Source organism: Ovis canadensis, chromosome 3, assembly GCF_042477335.2.
Source record: "Ovis canadensis isolate MfBH-ARS-UI-01 breed Bighorn chromosome 3, ARS-UI_OviCan_v2, whole genome shotgun sequence".
NCBI lineage: Eukaryota > Metazoa > Chordata > Mammalia > Artiodactyla > Bovidae > Ovis > Ovis canadensis.
The window spans coordinates 10,901,362-10,928,261 of NC_091247.1; the positions used below are offsets into that span (position 1 = coordinate 10,901,362).

The 26,900-nt window shown below is 39.7% G+C and overlaps 1 protein-coding gene across 4 annotated transcripts in view; it reads left to right on the top strand.

Moving 5' to 3' along the window:
- Positions 1 to 26,900, top strand: part of SCAI (suppressor of cancer cell invasion) — a 111,685-nt gene that overhangs the window by 25,270 nt on the left and 59,515 nt on the right. The window contains exon 1 of one of the 4 annotated variants that reach the window (XM_069582423.1): positions 18,417 to 18,482. The exons of the other annotated variants lie outside the window; for them this stretch is intronic. The gene's annotated coding sequence lies outside the window, so the exon portion shown is untranslated. Of the gene's footprint in view, positions 1 to 18,416; positions 18,483 to 26,900 lie in introns of those variants that run through there. 4 annotated transcript variants of the gene reach the window in all.

The window sequence follows — 26,900 nt, forward strand, 5'->3', positions numbered from 1 at the left end:
CCAAATTAAAGCATACTTGGGGTTTATTGGATTTTAAATGGAGAGAAATTTATTTAAGTGGTTGTTTCAGTACTTCATTTGTGCGCTGTCAGTCTGTGAAATATACATTTTACCTCTTTTTCTGTGGGTAATGTTTATAGAGTATATATTGAATAAAAAGATAGGTATAATGAATTGAAAGTATAGTTTTTAAATTTTGGAAGTACTGTTTATATTATTTTAGTTATTCTTTCTAGATTTCACTCAATTTTATTTATTTCCTAAAACTTAGAATAGACATATATGTATGATTCTAGGGCAATTGAAAGAAAGAAAAATAACTCTAGTTCAGAATATGATTTACCAGAACCATTTTTTATTTCTGTTCAAGAGAGATTGTAACTTGAATTCTATTATCAGGGAGATTTAGTGACTATCTGACATTTCAATACCTTAAAATGTGTCCATCCTTTTATAGTAGATCTAGTTTAAGATTCACCTGTTAGGGAAGAATGTGAGTTTGAAGTGGAGAGGGTTCAGTTGAAGGTCTGTTTCTATAAAGAATGTAGTCTGCTGCCAAAAGAAATATTACCTAACAGCAGTTTACATGCGCCAAGAGAGGCCAGAAAAGTATTGTAGTAGAAATTGCGCAGGAGAGCTGTCAGACTAGATCCCTGAGGATGTCAGGCCGGAAATAAAGCTTATCATGCTAGAAAAGATTTCACTGGATGGCTAGGCCATTGGAAATGAATTTTCCAATTCTTGTATTTTTCGTTGTTTACTACGTTGAATAGACAACCAGATTTACTTACACTTAAGTAATTTAAACTGTTAAAAAAATTTAAATCAAGGTTTTCTAAGATCATTTGAATAAATATTGACTTATTTGTATATTTTTCCTATGAGTTATTTAATTTTTGGAGATTAGGATTTGGAAATGCATTAAGAGAGGGGTTTTATGTTCCTGGGGATAAAATAGAGTAAGTAGTTGAAGCAGGTTTCTTTTCTGTGCCAAAAATGGAAATACAGAAAACATAAATAGGCAGTTATACCAAAGTATTTATCTGTGGTTCTGCTTCTAAAATACAACATTCCCATTTCCACTGTACACATTCAGATATACTACTATACAGAACGATTGAGCCTAAAAGACTTTGAAGGAACATCTATTGGGATTGCTTTATTTTCTGGGGAGGAGAGACAGGGCAGGTCTGTTGAGATCCACATAGTTCACCCAGTGTCCTGAAGGGAACAGAGCGTTTTTAGCGCTTGGGGAAATAGAACATTTCCTTAATTACTGTTGTGTTAGTGAGTTATCTGACATTTTGCGTGTGAGGTGATGGCTTGGTTTCCTCACCACCAGATGGCTTCTCAAAGTTGGGGTGTTGTTTTTAGTCGCTGCCAGCAAAAGTAAAACTGTCAAGCCCCTTTGAATGTCATTATCGTTTAGGAAATAGCAACAGTGTGGATGCTTTAAATTAGAGTAGTTTTAAGTTCTTAAAATTGAGAGTAAGTTATTATGAAATTATTTAAGCTTTCTAGGCTGCTTCTCCCCTGGTGACACACTCTTCTCTCTTAAATTATGTGTGCCCTTTGAGGTTCACAGATAGATTTTAGACTCATGTTATATATATATATATATACTAAAAGGAATATAGATGGTCCTGTAACTTCAGTTATATGCAGTCTTTGTGACTACTGTATGTTGAACTCTTCCCTACGGCAAGACTTAATATCAGTCTGGTTCACTTCTGGGTCATAGAATATTGATATTAATAATTTAAGAAATGTATTCAACTCGTAACATCATTAAAGAAATTTTTGGAGAGACCCCAAAAAAGTGTCACTTAATTTGAGAAATTTTTCTTTTTATAAAAAAGTTTTGTTTTAAACTCAGGTGGCAGGTGTATTATAGCCTGTAAAGTGAAGTGAAGTCGCTCAGTCGTGTCCAACTCTTTGCGACCCATAGAGTGTAGCGTACCAGGATCCTCTGTCCATGGGATTTTCCAGGCTACAGTACTGGAGGGGATTGCCATTTCCTTTTCCAGGGGATCTTCCGAACCCAGGGCTCGAACCCAGGTCTCCTGCATTGTAGACAGATGCTTATAGCCTATACAGCAGAGCAGCTAGGATTCTAGTGCTTGCATGAAATCAAATGAAAAAGAAGTAAAGACTTGTATATGAAACTGAGTATGCTGAACACATACCTCTGAAAATGTGTTATGTAAGTAGCTGAACATGCTGATTTCTTTTGAAATTTGCCGAGAGTAAGTTTGAAATCAGGAAAAAAGAAGTCTTCCTGTAACTGGAGTTTCTGAGTCTAAACATACTCTTCATGTATTCCTTAAAAACCTAAGTGTTCAAAACTTGCTACAGAGCTACAGTAATCAAAGCATTGTGGTCCTGGCATAAAGATAGGCATATAGATCAATGGAATAGAATTGAAAGCCCAGAAATGAAACCTGTACATCTCTGATTTCAACAGGAGTGCGAGGAGAAATTGGTGATGAAATGGTGTCTTATCTGTCAAGAAGACGTAGAAGTAAATCTTTGTGGCTTTGAATTAGGCAGTGGTTTCTTGGATCTAACACCAGAAGTGCAAATGGCAAAAGAAAAAATAGATATATTAGTACTGTGTGAAAATTAAAAAAAATTTTTTTTGCTTCAAAGACACCTTTAAGAAACTGAGAAGACAACTCACAGGATGGGGGAATTATTTTGCAAAGCATACATCTGATAAGGAACATATCCAGAATATTAACAAATTCTTATGACTAAGCAGTAAAAAGACAAATAATCCAATTCACAAATGAACAAAGGATTTGAGGCATTTCTCCAAAGAAGACACGTATGTGGCCCACAAACACATGCAAAGATATTCAGCACCATTGATCCCTAGGGGAATTTGAGTCAGAACGATGAGATGCCACTTCATCCTGCTACGCGGGCTATAATAGAAAAGAAAGACAATTGCAAGGGTTGGTGAAGATAGGAAGAAACTGTACCCATACTACAGGCCTGGTGGGATTGTAAAGGGATGTAGCTGCATTGGCGCAATTTGGCAGTTCCTCAAAAAGTTAAGAACATAGAGTTAGCATGTGACCCAGCAACTCCACTTCTAGGTATATACTCAAGAAAAGTGAAAACATATGTTCACACAAAGGCTTGTACACAGATTTTCAAAGCAGCATGTTCATAGTAGTCAAAAAGTGGAAACAACCTGAATGTTCATCAACAGATGAATAGTGAAATAAGATATGGTATTTCTATACAACGGAGTATTACCCAGTCATAAAAAAGATGAAGTATTGACACACACTACAATATTGATGAATCTTCAGAACGTTATGTTAAACAAGCCAATCATTAAAGTCTACATTGTGTGATTCCATTTATATAAAATGCCCTGTAGAGGCAAATCACTAGAGAAAAAGTAAATTATGGTTGCCAGGGTTAGGAGTAAGGAAAAGTGAAGAGTGATGAGTAACGTGTGAGATTTCTTTAGGCGGTGTTGAAAATATTCTGGAATTAAGTAGTGATGGCTGATGTAGAATTTTTGTGAAAATTAAAAAACCAATGAGTTGGATAGTTTAAAGAGTTACGCTATATGGCATAGTGGTTTATATCTCACGTGAGCTGTTATTAAAAATACCCTGAGTGTTATAAATAGCTTACTAATTACTAATCACAGATTGCTCATGATAGAATGTGAATTGGAGTCATAAAGCTGTTAACCACTTACCACTTCCAGATCAGGTGATGACTGAGAAGCAGCTGAGAAAAAAATTGCATGAGCCTCCAGCAGACCCCAAATAAAACTTGGCATTATAGAGTTGCTGCTGTCTGATAAAACATAAGGTAGCATTTTTGTTGTTTAGTTTAGACTTTTGGGGGATAGGCAATTTTTATCTACATTGAAGACTGTTCGGAGTTTGAAATACATATTTTGTGCTTGTAAGAGGTTTTTGGGTGGGTTAAAACAATGATGACAATGTTTTATGTGACAAGATGAAACCTTGTATTTTTAATTCTTTTTGTTGTCAAATCATTCACTAAAACAAATGAGAGAAAGAACTGTTTTGGTCACAAATGTCCTACCTCATTAATGCATAGGTAGAAATAGATGCTGTCTTCTGGGAAGCAACTTGAATTATTTTCAAAAAGTTATCTGGTGATTTGCCTGATTGGATCAGGTTGCTATTTTTATCTTTGACATTTGCTATTTCTGATGAGTATTTGTTTTAAAAAATGGTTGAGCAGTGACCTGGGTTTTTGGAATTATACCAACTCTGCTATTGTAATTTTATACAGACATTTCCTGAGCTTTATCAACTTTCATTTATTGCTAGTCTGTACTAGATTTTAATATGATAATGAAATTCAAAACTTATACTCTTGTGATTATCCACTTTGTTTCCTTAATCATTAAAAAAAATGAACTTAGTTTTACAGTACAATTTGACCCATGGGGTTATGTTATTTGAAGTAATGCCAAAACTCTCCTAACTTTGTGAAGATGCATGTCCAAATGGTTAATTTGGGAAAGTATTTGACTTCAGGTCCAATTAAACCTTTGTGTTGGCTCTAGTCAGTATCTTTGAGATAATTATCCTAAAGTGACTTTAACTTTCTTCTGTAATATGCAGAATTAGGAAATCTTTGGGGGGGAATTGTGAAATGTTTGGATCCTCAAGCCTGGAGCCTCAAGGAAGTATTGGCAAGGGTAAAACTGGAAGCCTTAAAAAGTTACTCATTAAAAAAAAAAAAAAGTTACTCATTTAAGGTGCATTCATGACTGTGCTTCATTAAGATTTGGACTTAACTGTTTGTAACTAGCTACAGTCAGGTAATGGATATACTGCCTGCTGGAAACTCCTTTGTCATTTTTCTTGTTACTCTGCCAGATGGGTTTTAACATAATAGGAAGACTATGATGTCAGTTCTTTTGTACTTTGGACTAGAATGATTTTGGTCTGTTGTCAACTTGACAGCTAGCCACAGCCCTTTCTAGTGACTGGCCTTATATTGTAGATTTTTGTGTGCCTCTCTACTTGTTCTAATATCCTGTTAGGGTGCATATTGCCAATTGTATGTGAAGGTGTAGCTATATGGAGCATAAAATTAGATCCACTTCCTTCCTTTGGCTCACAACCTAAATTTGGTAGGCGAGAATCTCCTTTCCTAGATGTCATTAAAAATAGAAGATATCCATCTGTCTGGAATGGTCTAGATACAGTTCTGCCTACAGGCTTGGAGAGGAACTATATAACGTAGACTTTCTTTCAGCCCTAGGATTCTTAGAAAAATAGTTATTTTCTTTGATCCAGAGGTCCAAGTGTACACAGTTTCCAGCGCTGATTTTAATTATCCTGTAAGTTTGTAAAAATCAAGAAGAGCTAAGAGAATTGAATTTTGAGGAGAGATTTAAAAGATAATATGAAACAATACACTTGATTTTTAAAAACTGGCTTTGAAGTAAAATCTAGTTCCCACGCTATACTTTAATTTTACTAGCTATGTGAGAAAGTTACTTCTTTGAGATCGTAACCTCATTTATAATGTTGGAATAGTAAGCCAACTTCATTGGATTGTAGAGGAGTAAATTAGATGAGTTAATAGTATTTGTAAAGCACTTTCTTCAGTGCCTGTGTGTAGAAGTCATTTCTCGGTGGCAGTTACTGTTCATGGTAATAACTACTTTTTGTTCCTTTTATTCAAAATTATAATTTTGAATATATAGCAGCCACCTTGCTGTTAAAAAAATCTTAATTTTGAGCTCAGGATTTAATGTGGGCTCGGAGATGAACAGGGAATTCCTAGGGGTATTTGAAGTCATGGAGATCATTTAGAAGAGTAGTAATGAAAAACCATCCCTAAAGGTACCTGTCTTTAGGGATGCAGAAGAAACAGAAAAAGCCATCACTAAGGTGAAAAAGAGAACCAGGAGAATAACATCGTGGTGAGATTGCTCACCAGGTCAAATATTTTCTCCAGAAGTTCATTAAAAAATATTTAAACACCCTGTGATGTGAATTAAGGGAAGGACCCTGAGGAGACCACTGAACTGGGCAGGTGGAATCTTTGAGAGAATAGAAAAACAGCTCTAGACCCAGATTTTCTTGGGCAGAAATGTAAACATATAAAAGTAGTGAAAGTGAAGGCCATGAGTACAAGGTGGATCCTTATGAAAATTTGGTTGCATAGAGGAGGGAGACAACTTGAGGGGGAGGAGAAAGGGTTTGGGTTTGTTTCCTTTGCTTAGGAAAGGTAAAAGTGAGCATGTTTGGAGTCTGAGGGAGAAACTAAACGTACTGTCCAGAGGATACATGGTGGGCAGGTGGAGGTGTGAGGCAGGTAGGAATGGAATCCAGTGCACGGGTGGAGGCTGAGAGGAGCAGCTGTCCTTTGGCAGAAGAGGAAGACAGGGGACACGGGAGGTGTGAGGCAGGAGGGAAAGAGGACATTCCTGTCTGATGACCTCTGTTTAAATGGGGAAACAGATGGTAAATTCACTGATCTTAGACCAGCGGGCCTCAACCCGGGACAATTCTACATTTGGCCGTGTCCGGAGGCGTGCTTTTGTTTTTGGTGGCACCGGGCCTTAATTGCTGTGCGTGGTCTTCCTCTGGTTGTGGCGAGCGGGGGCCACTGCCTAGTTGCAGCACGCAGGCTTCTCATTGCAGTGGCTTCTCTCGTTGCAGAGCATGGGCTTGAGGGTGCGCGGGCTTCCGTAGTTGTAGCCCACAGGCTTGGTTGCCCTGAGGCATGTGGAATCTCCCTGGACCAGGGATCTAACCCGTGTGTCCTACACTGGCAGGCGGATTCCTATCCATTGCACCACCAGGGAGGTCCAGGAGACGTTGCTGATGGGGTATGCTCCTAGCATCTAGTGTGTGGAGGAGAGGCACGCTGCTGGCCTGCTGCAATGTACAAGACAGCCTCCCCCATCACAGAATGATCAGGAGTGCTTAGAGTGCTGCCACTGGAAACCTTGCCCTACATCAGAACGTTTCTGCAGCGTGATCTTCAACAAAAGGCAAAACGCTTGAACATCAGCTCAATGTATCCCCTCCTAGAAAGTCACAGGGTGTATTAAAGTTGGAAAAATCCTCAGGAGACAATCTAAACTGTTTGACCAACTTGACTCCCCCAAACCCCTGTTACAATGACTTAACCTTCTGAGAAATACATTTAGGAAAAGATCATACTTTAATTTCTTGTGTGGCTAGTACTGTGTGTTCATCCTTATACATAAAGCTCTTAGCTCACAATCTATCAACAGCTGATAGCTGCTATTATTACTGTTTTCTCCCCACTTTCAAATGTGAAATCCTGGGACACTTCTGACAAGTGTGTTACAAGTTGAAATTTTGAGGTAAATATAGGCAATGTGAACAATCAACACAGAAAATAACAGCTACTTCTCATAGGTCTGTAGAAAACACCAATAATTGTGCTTTAAAATCTTACATTGTGTGGTGGTTCCCCAAAGATTTAGACATAGAATTACTACGTGATATAAGAATTCCACTTCCGTGTATACCCAAAAGATGAAAGCAGGGCCTTGAACAGATATAGACCCCAGTGTTCATTCACACCCTGCTTTATTCACAATAGTCAAAAGGTGGTGACCACCCAAATGTCCATGTGCGAGTGAATGGATAAACGGAATGTGTTGTACACATGTAGTGGAGTGTTATTCAGTGTCATAGCAATTGAATTCTGACACATGCTACAACATAAATGAACCTTGAAGACATCATGCTAAGTGAAATAAGCCAGACACGAAAGGATAAATATTGCATGATTCCACTGATAGGAGGTACTTAGATTAGTCAAATGCATAGAGACAAAAAGTAGAATGGTGGTTGCCAGGGGCTGGGGAAGGAGAAATAAAAAGTTGCTCAGTGGGTACAGAGTTTTGGTTCCGAAAATGGAGAAGTTTAGGACGTGAATGGTGGTGATGGTTTCACAACAGTGTGAATGACCTTCATGCCACACCACTGGACCGTATAATTGAGGAATGGGTAAAATGGCTAAGTTTTATGTTCTGTATAGCCACAGTGAAACAAACACAAGAAAACCACTCACATTAGAATATTTAACAGTTACCACAAAGCAGTCAAAGGCTTTACTGATGGTTTTATGCTGTGCTTAGTCACTCAGTCGTGTCTGACTCTTTGTGACCCCGTTAACTGTAGCCCACCAGTCTCCTCTCTCCATGGGAATTCTCCAGGCAAGAATACTGGAGTGGATTGCAATGCTGTCCTCAAGGAGATCTTCCCAACCCAGGGATCGAACCCAGGTCTCCTGCATTGCAGTTGGATTCTTTACCGTCTGAGCCACTAGGGAAGCCCGATGGTTTTTATAGAGCTTCACAAAGGTCATTAGACTGGTTTATTTATTTATTTATTTTTTAGACTGGTTTTAAACTACAGATACTGTTCCAATCAGACGGTTGCTCATAAACAAAAAATAATTGATTTTTTACCAGGGATTAATATAAATTTAACACCCCTTACTAACATGCATGTAATCTTCCCATGTTCATTTACTCGATCTGCTTTTTAAAAATTGTCTAAAAATGTTTACATCAAAAATAATATTGAATACATTTATCCAAGGTAATGGTTTTTCTTAATCTATGATTTTTCCAATAGAGAAGAAATGGGAAAAAGTAGTGAGAATTTTGTGGAGAAGGCAATGGCACCCCACTCCAGTACTCTTGCCTGGAAAATCCCATGGACGGAGGAGCCTGGTGGGCTGCAGTCCATGGGGTCGCTAAGAGTCGGACATGACTGAGTGACTTCACTTTCACTTTTCACTTTCCTGAATTGGAGAAGGAAATGGCAGCCCACTCCAGTGTTCTTGCCTGGAGAATCCCAAGGATGGGGGAGCCCAGTGGGCTGCCGTCTATGGGGTTGCACAGAGTCGGACACGACTGAAGTGACTTAGCAGCAGCAGCAGCAGTGAGAATTTTGAAATCGAAATATGTTTACGGATTAAGGGATAAAAGCACATGTACACAACCCAGGAATTATCTTCAGCTAAAACAACAACAACAAAACCCTCAGAGCTTCAGTTCTAGCCTCTGTAATTGCTTTTGGCATAATAGCTATTACCTCAGATAGACTGAAAGTTAATAACTAGATTGGAGGTTTCCTTTGCAGTAACAAATAGGAAAAACACCACCAAAGAAGTTCTCTCCCACATCTGACCTCCTCCATTTCTTTCTCTTTTTTTAATTTATTGAAGTATATAGTTCATTGACAGTGTTGTGATAATTTCTCGTGTACCACAAAGTGATTCAGATACACACACACACATACATCTTGCATCTGCTAATCCCAAACTCCCAATGTATCCCTCCCCCATCCTCTGTTTCTTAGTTTACCAGCATCTTACCACCATGCCTCTTTTTCAGTTTTAGCATTTTGGGTTATTGGGCCACCAAATTTTTTTGGTTATAACATTGAACAGTGCCAAATGATAAAAACAATCTTGTCATTGAAAAGAGTTTATCTTTGAAGGTTTATGTTTGATTTTGTGCACTAGTATAATTATTTCATAGTAAATAAATGTTACGGTGCTTTAGTAAGTCTCTTTTAATCCAGGTTTAACATCCAATAAGAGATCATTTTTATTGTTACATTTCCGTTATGTTCTAAATATGTTTATATTCTTAAATGTTGATATTGAAATGTTGAAATTTCTATTGCTTGTTGGCTGTTACTTGATGGTTTATGCAGCATCTGTAATCTCTTCTTCCTTGAAATGTAGGTATATTTTAAGCAACATATCCTTGTGAAATATCCAGCATATTTTTTGCCAGGAAGAAAAGGCTATTCCTTGGGGGCACCAAACTTCAAATAGGAGTTAGAGTAGACTAACAATACACATACGATTCACACAATTCTTTCTCTTCTTCCTGCCTCCTTAAGTCACAAGACTCGAAGGAATAACATCCTGATCTTTAATATGAATTACATATATATCTAGGTATATTAAATATTCATGTATTAAATGTAGAATTAAGAAAATAAAATTTACCTATTTTTAGCAAATTTTGCATTGCTTCTTTTTTCACTGTTCCTAAAAGTTAGTAGTTTTTGTTCTTATTGAGGAGCAGAATTACAGAGATAAACCAAAGAATTCTCCCCCTCTCCTTTAAAAATTCCTTCTTTATTTCTATCCCCCCAAAATACTTTTTTTTGGATACTGATTTATACTTTATAGGCAACCCATGCATCTTTAAAATTTTTGAAGTGTATATAAATTTTACTATCATGGAATATGATCCATGAAATATTTTAAGTGAAAAAGGCAAGGTGAATAGTTTGTATCATATTCCATCTTCATTTAAGAGAATCACCATATATTTGATCATGCAAAGAAAAAGGTTTGGAATGGTATACAGTTGTCATCCTAGAGAATTGAGATGGTACTCATTGATAATATTCAATGACTACTGCCTCAGGTAGGATTCCCCAGAAGCAGAAATTTGGATGAGGTTTCAGGGGACAATGACTTCCCTAGAAATAGTTTCAGGGAAACCTGGTAGAGAGTGAGGAAAAGGAAGCTGAGGGTACTAAGCAAGTGTAAAGCAAAGCCCCAAGGAGGACAACTTTGGCTTAAGTCTTTCCGGGGAGTTCTGGAGCTTATACCTAAATGCTGCCACTATCAGGGCAAAGAAAGAAAGCAGAGACTTTATACTTCTGTCCCCGTCCGTCATTGCGGAAGGACCCGTCCTGATGGGGAGAAGTGGATAAACGTGCGGGCAGCCTGAGAGTAGCCCTCCTACGAGACCTGCAGGTGCTGGCTGTTGGGAATGAGAGCACCGGGTTAGGGGAGATGTAAATAGAGGAATGAAAGCAGGTGAGCTGTCACTCAAGTTACAGAAGTTTAAACAAGCTGGAGAGTTCTTTCTGATACAGTAATCCTGCATAAACAGTCCAGGGCTAGTGTGGTAGCGCCACAGGGTTCCAGGCTCCTTTTGCTTTGTTGCCCTAGCATCACCGGGTTATTGCCTGCATACATGGTCCAAGATGCTGAACATTTTGTCCATATTCCTGTTCACAAAAAGGAGAAAGATCAGAGGTAGAAGGCACATTACTTCCTCTAAGGACAAGTTCTGGAGGTTATACACATCACTTCAGCTCAAATCAGATTGGCCATAACTTGATTGTGTGTGTGTGTGTTAGTCGCTCAGTTGTGCCCAACTCTTTGCAACCCCATGGACTGCAATCCACCAGGTTCCTCTGTCCATGAGATTTTCCAGGCAAGGATACTGGAGTGGGTTGCCATTTAACTGGATACCCAGAATAGTAGTTTTTACGGTTGACCTTATGCTCTGTTGAAAATAGAGGAGTCTTATTATGCAGCCTTTTCTGTAGGAGGAGAGAATGCATTTTATAGGCCTATTACAAGGATGTTCATTTCTACTTCATAGGATGTGGTTTTTTGACTTGTTCTTTTTTTTTAGTTTCAGCAGCAAGCATCTGTCTTTTCTTGTAACTGTCACAGGTTGGGGTCTCCTGGAAGCAGAATTTGAGACAGAGTATAATCTATGGGATGTTAAGGAGTGTCCAGATGTTCAGCACCTGTGGAAGAAATAGGAGAGAGTTAGGGTTTGGCAAGTAGAGAAGTTGAACTGTGATGTAGTCCTAAACCACATGTAGGCTGCCTCCACAGGGAGCTCTGGAGCTAGAGTGGCCTTTTGGAATTGTTCTGCATTGGGCTGTCTCTTTGGTTGACATGTTTCACTTAGCATGATGCTTTCGATGTCCGTTCATGTTGTCACCAATGGCAAAATCCTTTCTGTTTTTTTATAGTTGAATAATGATCAGTTGTGTGTATACCCACACCACAGTTCTTTATCCACCCATCCATCGGCAGGTGCTTAGGTTGCTTTCATGTCTAGACCATCGTAGAAAATGCTGCAGTGAACACAGGGGTGCGTATATCTTTTTGAGTTGGTATTTTTGTTTCTTTTGGATGAATACTCAGATATGGAATTGCTAGATAATATGGTAGTTCTATTTTTTAGTTTTTTGGGAACATCTGTACTGTTTTTCATAGTAGCTGCACTTATTTACATTCCCACGAACAGTACACAAGGCTCCCCATTTCTCCATATCTTCATCAGTACTTGTTATTTCTTGTCTTTTTGATAGTCATTTTAACAGATGATAAGTGATATCTCATTGTGGTTTTGATTTGTACTTCCCTGATGAGGGCTGCTGCTGCTGCTGCCGCCAAGTCGCTTCAGTCGTGTCTGACTCTGTGTGACCCCATAGACGGCAGCCCACCAGGCTTCGCTGTCCCTGGGATTCTCCAGGCAAGGATACTAGAGTGGGTTGCCATTTCCTTCTCCCCCTGATGAGGACATCTTTTCATATACTTATTAGCCATGGTCTTCCTTGGAAAAAAGTCTGTTCAGATTTTCTGCCCATTTTATAATCACTTTTTTTTTTTTTTTGCTATTGAGTTGTATGAGTTCTCTCTAATTTTGGATATTAGCCCCTTAGCAGATATATGGTTTGCAAATATTTTCTCCCATTTGCCTTTTCATTTTCTTAATGGTTTCCTTTGCCGTGCAGAAGCTTTTCAGCTTGATATAGTCCCACTTGTTTAATTTTGTTTTTGTTGCTTTTGTTTTTCATGTCAGATTCAAATAATCATCACCAAGACCTATGTCAAGGAGTTACTGCGTATGTTATCTTCTAGGAATTTTATGGTTTCAGGTCTTATGTTCAAGTCTAATCCATTTTGAGTTGATTTTTGTGTATGGTGTAAGGTAGTGGTCAAGTTTCATTCTTGCGCATATGGCTGTTGAATTTTCTCAACACTATATGTTAAAGAGACTCTTCTTTTCCCGTTATTCACTCTTGGCTGCTTTGTCATAAGGAATGTGTGTGTGTGTGTGTGTGTGTGTGCGCGCGCCATATGTGTGTGGGTTTATTTCTGGGCTCTCTGTTCTTTTGACATATGTGTCTGTTTTTATGCCAAATTCCATACTGTTTTAATTACTATAGATTTTTACTGTAGTTGGAAACTAGAAGTGCATGATGCTCCAGATTTGTTCTTCTCTCTTTAGATTGCTTTGGCTGAGAATTTTTAAGTTGGGAGGTAATGATAACAGTTTTGCAGTTTAGAAGGCGTGATTGGTGATGCTGCAGAAAGAGAACAGTTGCTGGGCTGATGTCCTTAAACAATAATAGGGATATGAAAGCTAACACATAAATAGAGATGAGTGCAGTTCAGTCAAGGTAATAGAAGGGAAGACTGAGAAACGTGTATGGTTACAGGTGCAAGTAGGTTGGTGCAGATGTGTTTGAAAGTCTATGGAACCGTACTTTCCTGATCGCCTCTTTTTTCGGTGAAATATAGAACATTTGCCATCAGCTGCAAAGTGAGGATGGGGATGTGCTGTTGGATGTTGAGGAGCAAGGAGAAGGTGTGGCATAATGCTGTCGAGAAGTAAATGGTGAGTGGACTCGGGAAATCTAGTGGAGTGCCCGGTTTGAGGTCATAAATTGAAAATGAGACCAGTCAGCTTGATTGTCTGTTTTTCTTCAGCCATAGTTAGCTGACCAGATGCAAGCTCAGAGTAGGTGTTTAATCAAGTAATAAAATGGGAATTGTTCATTTTGAAAGCTGTTTTCAGGAGATTAGTGACCTGCATGGTATTTAGAATGTCAGCTTTTTAATTATACCCATTTTTGGAAGGCTAAACTTAGTGACAGGTCATTTTATAAAGGAAAAAGGCACGGCATTGTTCCAAAAAGTTTTCTTGGTTGAGAATTACAGGTTCTGATTCCAGCCAGCTTATGCAGAAAAGGAATTTATTGGAAGATTGTCAAGTACTTCATAGCATTTGATGAAAAGACTGGAGGATCTAGTTCAGAAAACAGGCAGGAACAAGAGACTTTGTCTAAAGGCCTGGAATTACTGCCAAAGTCATACCACCTGAAGAGAGCTGTATGCTTAGTGATACTGTAACAATCTGAGTGTGTGCCCCTAAAATACATGCATTCAAATCCTAACCCCCAAAGGTGGTATTAGTAGGTGGCACCTTTGGGAGGTGCCTCTGTCGTGAGAGTGGGACCTCACGGGTTAGTGCCTTGTAAAAGGGGCAGCAGAGAGATCCCTTAGCGCCTTTCCAAGTGTGAGGATGCTGCAGGAAGTGTGCACCCAGGAGAGTCCTCAACCAGCCATGCTGGCACCCTTGTCTCAGACTTCCAGCCTCCAGCCCCGTGAGAAATAGATGTCTGCTGTTTATAAACCATCCAGTCTGATATTTTCTTGTAGGAGTCCAGGTGGACTAAGACGGGCGCTGCTGCCACCCTTCTGAACCCTGCCTGTGCACCTGTTGTAGGAATGACTTCTGAACTTAGTGATTTCTGGGTCTGGCTCTATCTCAGGGAACTTTAAATGATTACTCTGGCTCTTTGATCAAGAAGGCAGTAAGGAGTTCAGTAGTAGAAGTGGGGAGAACCAGTTGTGAGACTGCAGTATAAATGATATTGATTTAGATTAGGATAGTGACAACAGAGAGAAAAAGAAATGGACAGATTCATGACGTAGCCCACTCAGTTGCTATTGAAATTCTTTTTTGGGGAAAAATTCTTCCTTTTCGTCCTTTTTCCTCCCCTTTTCTCCTCCTCTTTTCCTACTTCTCTTCCTTCTTTTTCTTCTAAGTTCCATACCTTTCTAGAGGCTTTGATGCAGTCTTATCTTGCACAGAGTAGTGTAACAAATCTAGTAGGTATTTCATAAAATCCTTAATTCATTAAGAAAAATCTTCTAAGCTCCACTACGCACACTGAGTTGCTAAAGGAGGTTGCTAGCTGTAGTCATTCTAGAAGTGAGTTCACGTCTGGACACTTAGAAATGATTCCTTTCTTCCAGGCCACTACACAATTGCTGACGAGCTCACCAACCTTTTTTCTAGGTGTGGTGAATTGACATCACCTAATGAAACTCCAGTACTTTGGCCACCTCATGTGAAGAGTTGACTCACTGGAAAAGACTCTGATGCTGGGAGGGATTGGGGGCAGGAGGAGAAGGGGACGACCGAGGATGAGATGGCTGGATGGCATCACTGACTCGATGGACGTGAGTCTGAGTGAACTCTGGGAGTTGGTGATGGACAGGGAGGCCTGGCGTGCTGTGATTCATGGGGTCGCAAAGAGTCGGACACGACTGAGCGACTGAACTGAACTGAACTGAATCTCACTTTCTCACTTTTCTAAACTTTTTCCCCCAGGACTCATTAGTCCCCTTCTTTGTTCTCTTATAATATAGTGGTTATTGAAATAGGCCAAATGCATACCCATTATTTAAAAATGTAATGAGAAAGAAAATGGTATCTTTAAAAAAAAATCCTCCTAAGACAGTGATTTTTAAGTGGAACTAATCATCAGAAATGGCTCAAACAATTAAAAAAAAAAAAAAGGAAATCCCAGCTGTTTTTAATCATGATATCTGGAAGTAGGTTCCAGAAATCTTTATTTTTAAAAAAATAAATATTCTGGGATAATCAGAGGTTAAAGCGTCTGCCTGGAATGCAGGAGACCCGGGTTCAATCCCTGGGTCAGGAAGATCCCCTGGAGAAGGAAATGGCAACCCACTCCAGTACTCTTGCCTGGAGAAGCCCATGGAGGGAGGAGCCTGGTAGGCTACAGTCCATGGGGTCGCAAAGAGTCGGACACGACTGAGCGACTTCACTTTCACTTTAGGAACTGTAGCTTTATGTTATTCAGATGAGCTATTTCTTTTCAAGGACAAAGTTCGTCTGTTTTAATATAAGATTTCCATTATAGATTACTATTTGAATTTCTCAGCTTGATTTTAAAATAAGGCTTTGAGATTAGTTTCATAAGATTAGGCTTCCCAGGTGGCTCAGTGGTAAAGAATCCAGATAGTTTTTTTTTTTTTTTTGAGGGGAGTGATAGAGGTGGATTCCATTCATTTTTCTTTCACCCTGTGTTGCTGTTGTTCAGTTGCTAAGTTATATCCGACCCCATGGACTGCAGCCCACCAGGCTCTTCTCTCCTCCGCTGTCTCCCAGAATTTGCTCAGATTCACGCCCGTTGAGTCAGTGATATTATCTAACCATCTCATTCTCCGATGCCCCCTTCTGCTTTTGCCTTATGCTGAAGCCCCAATACTTTGACCTTCTGATAGGAAGAACCAACTCATTGGAAAAGACCCTGCTGCTGGGAGGGATTTACCCTGTTACTGTTTTGTAATCATACTGTTCTTCTTTCATCTCCCTAAGTATAAGAAACTTGTTCTCTGTATTACAAGAATATAGCCTTCTAAGCTTCAGCTTTGAGGAAGTTTTTATAAAGCTATATCACTGCTTCTCAGACTTAATGTGTGTATATATCACTTGGGGAGCTTTTAAAAATGCAGATTCTGATTTAGTAGGTCTGAGAGGCAGCCTGGGATTCTGCATTTCTGATGAGCTGTGCTGTGATGCTGATGTTTCTGGTCTGCAGATCTCATTGAGAAGGTGATAGTTGAGGTGATAGTTGTATTATTCTTTAAGCTTTCATCTTTGTGTGAGTTAGTCTCCCTTGGGGCATGTTTGGGAACTGTTTAGTTTGACCAAAGGTTGGGAAGTCAATTTTAAGAAGATTGGATTATGTAACCTTTTAATGCTTTTTTCCCCATATTCTTGAAGGTTTTAGTACTATATATAGCCTGAGGCTTTTAGTTTCAGGCTTTGGAGCTAAATAAGTGTCAAAAGTAGTATAATGTTTATTGAATCACTAAATGTGCAGCAGCAAAACTGGTTTATCTACTTGAGGTAGTCTGAACTACCAGTATTTAGAGTAAGAGAGCAATGATACAATGTTGAAAATTATTTTTAGATATGCAGGCTATATCTAAGGATTGGGGAATTTGTGTTTTGCAGAATGGAGAATGCTTAGGCTGTTACATGGTAGGTTAGAGCAATGGTTCTTAGGGGTGATTTTACCTTCCAGAGCACATTTGGTAATGCCCACAGGTGTTTGCGGCTCAGACGGTAAAGTGTCTGTCTACAATGTGGGAGACCTGGGTTCGATCCCTGGGTCGGGAAGATTTCCTGGAGAAGGAAATGGCAACCCACTCCAGTACTCTTGCCTAGAAAATCCCATGGATGGAGGAGCCTGGTGCAGGATACTCCGTCCATGGGGTCGCAAAGAGTCAGACACGACTGAGCGACTTCACTTCACTTCACTTCACAGGTGTTTGCAGTTGTCACGACAGGAAGGGTGTAGTGGTGCTACTGTATCTAGTGGGTACAGGCCAGGAATGCAGCTAAACACTCGAGAGTGCACAAGAAAGCCACCCACAACAAAGAATCATTTGGCCCCAGATGTTCGTAGTGCCAAGGTTGAGAAACCTATGTTAGAGAATCTTCACAAGTACTTGATTAATGTTTACATTAAAAGTAATACAGAAAATACAAATAGAAAATAATGATCCATACACCAAATTTAACCAGTGTTAACATATTTGTTGTCACATTTGACTTTAGGCTTTCGATTTAAGCGATATCACTCCATTATTTTGGGGGAAGTAATGCATAATTATTACTTTGAGTTCAAACAGTGTAGAAAATTCAAGGTTGAAAGTGACGAAGCTGTCCCAGATCTCACCATGCAGGAATCATTGACACGAGGTGAACATTAGCCCAGATAGCTTTCCATGCTATCTGGAAAGAAAAAGAGACGTACTTTTATAAAATTAAGGCCATACTGTGTGTGAACTAAATGGTTTTTTTTTGAAAAATTTTAAATCTAGGGAAAATTTTAAATGGAATAGAATAATTAACTCCAGTATACTTATCACTTAGCTTCAATAATGATGAATTCATAGCCAATCTTACTTCATCTGTATCCACACCCACTTCCCTGACCCTGAATATTTTGAAGCACATCCCAGACATCACATCATTTCATCTATAAATGTTTCAATACCTGTCTCTAAAACATGATAACTCTTTTTTTTTTTGAGACATTAGACATTATCAGGCACGCTTAATTTCCCTGATTCATTTTCTCTCCTTCTCCTTCTCTCTCTCTCTTGAATTATGTTTTCTTCCAAATTGGGTTTTTTTTGTTTCTAATGAGATCTCATGTAATGGAAGAGCGGTAATTGTGCAAAGAAAGAAGTGGGTGCTGCGTAGGCCAAAACATAAGCTATCTGCCACAAACATTTTTTTGTGGATTTTGTTTTTCCTTTGAAGAATGTCTTAAACTATTTGGCAATGCCATGTAAAATAATGAAATACTTTATTTCTCTCTTTTGCTGTGTTTATTTTTCAAGTCGTCTTTTCATCTTTTTCAGTATTTCTCTGAGATTGCTTCCCGCCTTGGTGTGTTTGCTATAGCGGTGGCCTCTGGGGACGAGTGGAGGAAGCTACCTGCAGGGATCATTTAACTGGTGGTTAGCTTCTTGAGGGCTAGGAGCAAGTCTTACCTTACAGCTTACCTTACCTAACAAGCAAGGTAACCTTTCTGCTTGTTGCCATTATCATGTCCTCGGTATTTGTTGGATGCTTGTTATTCATCTTGAGGGTTGTGCAGATATTGATTGGTATATTACCATTGAAACCATTTACAATGAAAAACTAAGTATGCTCATTTAGCTTCAGCATATGTGCATGTTGACTATCGGTGACTCTAATTCAGTTGTTAACCTTTGGTATCTGAATCTGTGGGCGGCCTCCATGCAAAGAGGTGAAGCAGGGAGGTAGCTCAGTAGTAAAGAATCACTTGCCAGTGCAGGAAATGCAGGTTTGATCCCTGAGTGGGAAGATCCTCAGGAGAAGGAAGTGGCAACCCACTCCAGTGTTCTTGCCTGAGACACCCCATGGACAGAAGAGTGTGGAGGTCTATAGCCTGTGAGGTCGCAAAAGAGCTGGACGTGACGTAGCAGCTAAACAATAATGTGCCTGTTGACTGTAGGTGACTCTAATTCAGGTACCTTTGATATCTGCGTCTGTGGGTGACCTCCATGTAAAGAGGCAAAGCAAGGAGCTCTGCTTCCTCCAGCCACAGTCTCTGGTTTAACACTTAACTCATGGCATGACCATATGTCCTGGTTTGCCTGATGCAGTCTAAGTTTTTGCAGTCTTGATGTCGTCCCTTTTCATTCACCAGATTGTCCCAGTTTAGATGGTAAATTAAATGGTCATCCTACGATAAAGGCATTTAATGTGTGCCTGGCTAGCCTTTCTTCTTGGGCTTCCCTGGTGGCTCAGTGAGTAAAGCATCTGCCTACAGTGTGGGAGACCCGGCTTCGATCCCTGGGTCGGGAAGATCCCCTGGAGAAGGAAATGGCAACCCACTCCAGTACTCTTGTCTGGAAAATCCCATGGACTGAGAAGCCTGGTAGGCTACAGTCCATGGGGTCACAAAGAGTCAGATACGACTGAGCGACTTTCCCTTGGCTCTCTTTGGAACAGTTTATTTACATGCATTCTCATTTAATCCTCATGAAATCCTGAAGAGGTGGATCCTTTTTCGTCCACATTATACATATGGAGAAGTTGGGGCATAAAGAGGTTGAGTAACTCGGCTAATGTCATGCAGCTCTATTTGCGTACTTAGTGACAGAGCCAGGATCTAAGCACAGGCAGTTCAGCACCAGTGTCCTTAACTGCTCTGCTATGTCGCCTCCATGCTGGACCCAAATATATCTTTGTAGAACACATGCTGATGTATTAGAAGTCAGTCTCCTGTTAATCTGCATATCTTTACATCAGAAGTCTGGTGAAGCATTAGGGAATTTGAGGGATCTCCTTGTCTTCACAATATACTTGTACCACTACAACAATCTGATTATAAACTTTTTCTCAGAAGAGTGAACATTTACCTTCATTCTCTGGGTGCCACCTGTTTGGCATTCTTGATGCTCATGGGATGAGCAACTCCAGCTCTTGCAGATTCTTAAGTCTCTGCAGCAGTCACCTTTTTCTTTCTTTCTTCTGGTCATCTTGGGTATCTTAAATTTACACATACACACACACACACACACACACACACACCACCACCACCACCACCCCCACCCCCACACACACCACCACCACCACCACCCCTCCACCCTCCAGCACCCAGAACAGGGCCTGACATACAGCACACACCTACCTTTGATCAGTTCATTTTCTGGAGTTGTGTGGGAACAATATTCAAAGCCCTTGCACAAGGTGCTTTGAGGAAAGAGATTTCAGACAGTGACTGCTTTCAAGTCCCTTACAATTTAGTGAGTGTAGATGAATAACTGGTATCTGGCAGCTGAGCTATAATATGAGAGTAAGTTAGAGTTCAAAGAAAAAAAGTTTCTGACAGTGTTGATCAGGAACATTTTGAGAAGATGGAGACACATAAGTCAGTCTAATGACTTCTAAATTGGCTAAAAAAAAAAAAATTGCTGCATCCAGACCTGAAATTTGGCAAGAGTAGGGGGCTGTAGAAGAATAAGATTTGATCAGCCCAAATGAGAGGACTCAGATCAGTTTGACACTTGATCCTCTCATGGAAACCCTCAGTCAGCAATGTTGCTCTGTTTTTGTGACATCACTATCATCGTCATGGCACATGGACCCTCCAGGTGGGTTGGAAGCAGTGAGGACAGAGGGAGTGCCTCAGCAGCAAAGATTTTGATTTTTTAAAATATGGAAGCCTGATGTTATTTGATTTTTTTAAAAAAACCTTTAGCGTTTACTGTCTATTCATATATATACAGGATTTTTTTCCTCTAATACCAGTGTCTATTTTTATTTTAATATAATTGTATTTGCTTTTTCTTTTTACTTGATGTCTTAATAAGCATGCAAGAATTAAAGATATTAAAATTAAAAAAATAAAAAAATAAAAAAATAAAAAGTATTTCCATTTGAACAGAATTTCTCACAGTGGTGAGATAGGGCAATATTTGTTATCCTTACCTTACAAGTGAGTAATCTGAAGTTAGGTTAAACTGCCAGCTGAATGACTTGGGGAAAATGGCACAATTGAGACTTGGGTCTTCAGAGTCCAGATCCAGTATATATCACCCAGCCTCATGTTAACTTACTAGATTAAAATTTTTATCAAAATGAAGAGGAACAATGAAAGTTGTGATTGTCTCACATTATAGCTCTTTGTTAATGAATATCATTATAGAATCTAGTTTAACATAATTAGTCTATTTCCATTTTTCAGTTGACAGGCATATTAACACCACTTTGATGATTGTAGATCCAATAAATTGTTCTAAATGAAAGTCCTATAGGAGGAGGGAGCTCCAAGGGGTTTCCTTGGAACCTATGTGCAGATTAGAAAAGGGCAGTCTTGGGAATTGCCTGGTGGTCCAGTGGTTAGGACTTGGGAGCTTTCACTGCTGGGACCCGGGTTTGATGCCTGGTTAGGAAACTAAGATGCCACAAGCCATGTGGCATGGCCAAAAAGAAAGAAAAAATCAATCTCTCTTTAATACGCTGTCTCGGTTTGTCATTAGTCTGGAAGAAGGGCCTGAGAAATTTGGTACCTGGGCATTCCTCTTACAGTTGTCTTTCTGGGTAGATTGGTCAATCAGAAAAATGCATCCCTGCACCTGCAGTGGGTGGGTTTGGCGCCCACCAGATACTGGCCTTGGGAAACGAGTATCTGGATTCCAGTCTCTGCTCTGCTGCTTTTATGTAGTGCTTGAAAAGCAGTAGCCATGAATCCTATTTACATTTATTTATGAGGAGCTGGGGCTTCCCTGGTAAAGAACCTGCCTGCAATTAGCCCCCTGTCGCACTCTCCGTTGTGTTTTCTTCATAGTTCTCCTTAGCCACTTGTTGCTAGTTGTTCTTTCTAGATGGCTGCCTGAGCGACTTTTGTCAGTGATGTCTCTGCTTTTAATACACTGTCTAAGCTTGTCATAGCTTTCCTTCCAAGGAGCTAGCGTCTTTTAATATCACGGCTGCAGTCACTGTCCACAGTGATTTTGGAGCCCAAGAAAATAAAATGTCACTGCTTCTACTTTTTCCCTTTTCAAAAGTCTAGGAATTTCACTCATTCTTTGATGTGATGATCAGATAACCAAAGTCATAACTCATTAAAGTTGTAACATATTTATTACATATATATATATATATATCTCCAGTTATTGCTGAAAGAAACAATAACTTCCTCTTTTGTTGAAAAGTTTATTATTTTCTTTCCTCTGCTTCCAGCTTATTGCGGGTAAAAAATGCAATTTAGGAAAGCAAAATTGTTACAGTATAAATCACCAGTATCTTTTGATGTTTTTAAAAAAGTCTTCATATTACAATACAGATCAGGTAGCCATGACTAACATTTGCTTGTCTAACAGTCTTCTCTCAGATATGCTGAGATGTTGGGTTTTGGGTGGCCTCAAATGATTTCTATAGTACCCATTTTTAGCTTCCTACCTCCATGACCTTTGACTCCTGCCAGCTTTGTGATTAAGAAGGAAAAGTCTGTGTGGCCTGCACTTCTTTACCTATTGAATAGGAGTAGTGCCCTGATTAGGAGGAGTACATTAGCCAGTGATTGAGACTCTTGCCTGAACGTCTTGCTTCCTCTTGAGTTTTTGTGTTGTGGATAAGTGACTATTTACATCAAGCTGCGTTGTATCTGACTGCTGCCTCTGTGGGTTTTCCACCAAAGACAGTTTTTATGATTTATTAGCCTCAGGCTGCTTCAAGTTGTGTTTCCTCACATCATTCTCCAGGGTATAAATATTTGTTTCTTTCATTTTGTATAGTTTTGTGTTTCTTGGCCCATTAGCTTCACCAATAATTTGTTACATGTATCTTGTTGATGGTTGTTTTTTTTAAGATGGCTGCCTGAGCGGCTGACTTCCTTTCCTGTTTGTTAGGCTGTGTGCTGTGTCCCAGTTAAATAAGTACTGGAATTTTCGTATGCGTACATATTAGGTAAACACTTCAGTTTCTCTGCATTTGGCAGGCAAAATGGTATCTTTGTAGCCTCCTGGACAATATCTTACAAATGGCCTTCTGGTTCTGTGTAAGTGCATCACCACTGTTCCATGGCCTCACTCCCTTGGCTTTTTTTCTTAACCTCTCTTTGCCCTCAGTTCATCCAATTTCTATCTGTACTGAACCATGAGAAGCTTGGTACCTGCGCATTTCTCTTACAGTTGTTATTTATAGCTTAGAATATAACTACTATCACATGTTGGAATAAGTCAGAAAAAATAGTTCTCAGAAAGTAATTTATATATAATTTAGGATATTTTTCTGCTCTCTTTGATAGATGAAAGTGCTTTGCACCCTGGTTCCTATTATATATAGCAATGCCGTCTGCACCAAGCTTCTTGTTCCTTTTTCATTGAATGTAGCAAAACCATTATCATCACCCCCACATAAACACATTCAACATTTATTTGTACTTGGTGTTTTTCAATTTATACTCTGTTTTGAGTGCATTTGTAACAATTTTACAGTACATTATAATTCACAGGGCAGTCTTATATCCATTAGTTCATTTTATTGTCCAATAGCTTTATGAGGAAGCAATTATTAATATTCCATTTTTATAGCTGAGAAAATGTACTTGTGTTTCTTTTCTGAGACATCAGAAAAATACTGATGCTTAATTATGTAACCATTTCCTGTCTTTTACCTTCTTAAAAAATCTGAATGCATAAGAAAACGATCTCTTTCCTACCATGCGATTTCTATAAGTATCATCTCTGCTTTGTCAGAATAAATCTTTTTATTATATTTTGGTTTCACTTCCTGTGTACTTCCATTCTCCTCTGGGCCTATGTCCCTTTTAAGTCTAATCACAGGGTCATTTCCTATCTTTTTGAAACATCACTAAGCTGCAGAATAATGATGGTGATGTTATACATTGTATAGTGTTTTCAGACTTCTTTCACAGCTGTCTTTCACAACAGCTATCTGAGGTAGGCAGAACAAGTGTAAATTGGTTCTTTTTGTGAATTAAAAACCTGAAACTCTAAGTGTTAGCTAAAGTTACTTGTGTGTTTACAGTCACAAAGTTAGAAAATGTTTGGAACAGGATCGCCTCTTTTATCTGAGCCTGGGGCCCTTCCACTGCTGTTGCTCCCTGTTATAATGTGTTCCTGTCATTTTCTCTCCGCATTTCCTTCATGCTTTCGTATTGCCCACTGTTTACTTAGAGGGAAATCCAGAGTAGCAGTTTCTCTTGTAGCTTTGTCAAGACTTCCTATAAAAAGAAATTTTAAACAAAGCAGGTCCATAATTTGCCAGATGCTCTGTGCTTAGGTCTTTGAGCATCTGTGCTGTTTGCTTCTTGTGCTCATGTTGTCATGTTAGGACTGTGCTGTGTAGGGATTGGTGTCCCAGGGCTGCTGTAACAAACCACCTCCCAACCTCGTGGCTTGAAACAAGGCGCTTGTGTTCTTACATGCAGGAGGCCATCAGTCCAAAATCAGGGGATTGGCAAAATAGGTTCCTTTGTAGAAGCTCAGAGGGAGAATCTGTAACATGTGTCCTGCCTCACTTCTGGTGAATCCTTGGCTTGTATTCAGTCAGTTCAGTCACTCAGTTGTGTCCAACTCTTTGCGACCCCACTGACTGCAGCACGCAAGGCCTCCCTGTCCATCACCAGCTCGTGGAACCTGCTCAAACTTACATACATCGAGTCGATGATGCCATCCAACCATCTCATCCTCTGTTGTCCCCTTCTCCTCCCGCCTTCAATCTTTTCCAGCATCAGGGTCTTTTCAGATGAGTCAGTTCTTCACATCAGGTGGCCAAAGGATTGGAACTTCAGCTTCAGCATCAGTCCTTCCAGTGGATATTCAGGACTAGGTTCTTTTAGGATGGACTGGTTGGATCTCCTTGCAGTCCAAGGGACTCTCAAGAGTCTTCTCCAACACCACAGTTCAAAAGCATCAGTTCTTCAGCTTGTATTAATAGCTGTGTAATCCAGTCTCTGTCTGTCTCTTTCTTCATTTGGCTCTCTTCCCTCTGTCTGTGACTCTGCATGCCATTCTCCTCTCTGTGAGTGTCTCTGCATCTCTTTTCCTCACCTTATAAAAGCACCAGCCATATTGGATGAAAGGCTCTCTCTGTTCCAATAGGGCCTCATGTTAACTTACATCTTAATTGTATCTCCAAACATACGGTTTTCAAATAAGTTCACATTGACAGGTACAAGGGGTAAGGACTGCAACATATCTTTGGTTGGTGGCACAGTTCAGCCCATAACAAAATATGTCCTTTTCTTTGTCTCGGCATTTATTGTTACCCATGTGGTATATTTATACATATGCTTCCATAAACGTTTATAGAACTAGCCTTATTTACAGATTACCGTATGGATTTTCCCTCCCATAATTGATATAGATATGTATATATTTCATTCATAAGTCTGAATTTGCCATCTACTTTGTAGTAAACCAGTGAAATTGTGTTCAATACTTTATATTAAAATTTCAATTATCCATGGTCTATTAATATCACAAACATTGGAGACAATGACAACTGGTTCATATCATATGGACTTTGTCTTATAATTTTGCTCTGTTGTATTGCTCTTCTATTAACCCTTGGTGTCAAGATTGTGTTAGCTTTATTAAAATGAATGCTGGAAGGGAAGTGTGTTCAGTGTTACATTTTTTAAACATTTGATAAAACTCACTTCTGAAACCACCTGAGTCAGGTGTTTCTGCTGCTTCTTCCTTTTCTTGTGCATAATAAATGTATGGCGCAGTGAATTTTCACAGTGTTAACTCCAGGTCAAGAAATAAAATATCTTTAGCATCCCTCTTATTTCCTCCCTCCTGGCTGAAAGTAACCACTCCTGACCAGCGTGTCAGTACCTTAACTCTAGCTTTACCTGTTTTGTGCCTTGTGTACTGGAGTCACATGATAGATGTTCTTTTGGATCTGCTGCTTTTCACTCAGCATTATGCTGGATCCATCCATATTATTGCAGGTGGTTGTAGTGCGTTCATTTTCATTAGTCTCTAGTCTGTCTGTGTAGCCAGTCTGTCATGCATTGGAAGGGCCTTCCTCTCTCTGAAAGCACGCAAACCACACACAGGATGTGCTTAAGCAAAGACCAGAGATATGTCTCTCCTTTCAAAAATCCATTAGTTCACTGGTACCTCCAGCTTCAACCCCCAGTGTTTATTGTAACCTTTTCCCTTTCCCTGTTTGTGTTTCCTTTGTCTTACAGAGAGAACTCTGGGTCCCCTTTTCCCTGATAGATTTTCTCTTATTTTTTCTTTGTAAATTTTATTTATTTGGCTGTGTTGGATCTCAGTGGCAGCAGGAGGGACCTTTGCTGCATCACGTGGGATCTTTTGTTACGGCCTCCCCGGGCTCTCTGGTTGCAGCATGCGGGCTTAGCTGCTTCACAGCCTGTGGGACCTTAGTTCTCCCATCAAGGACTGAATCGTTATCCTCTGCATTGCAAGGCAGATACTTAACCTCTGGACCGCCAGGGAAGTCCCTAGATTCTCTTCTTGGATGAATCCCCTGTGTACGACAAATCTCTTTCCACCTTTGAACTCTTCCATGTGGAGATGCCCTCCTAACCCTGCTCAGGCTCTCATTCCCCCGGCCAGTCCCCCCCTCACAGTAACACTCCTCGGTGCTCCCAGGCTCCATCATCCCATGCAGGCCGGCCCTTAGCATGGATGTGGATGGTCTCCTCGCAGTCAGTGCTCTGATATCCAGCAGGCCACCCTCTGTGTGGTTATCTGCTGTCCTCTGCCCTACCTCAGGCTGTAGGACTGGACTGTCTGGGAATGAGAGAGGGCCTCTCTAGATTCTTAAGTTTCACTTTAATGTTTCTGGCTGTGGGGTTTTTTCTCTCTTTCTTTTTTTCTTTAACATTCTTCAAGTCCTTTTAGTTTGAGGTCTTATTTTTCTCTAATTCTGGAAAGTTTATAGAAGTTTATTTCTGCTAGTA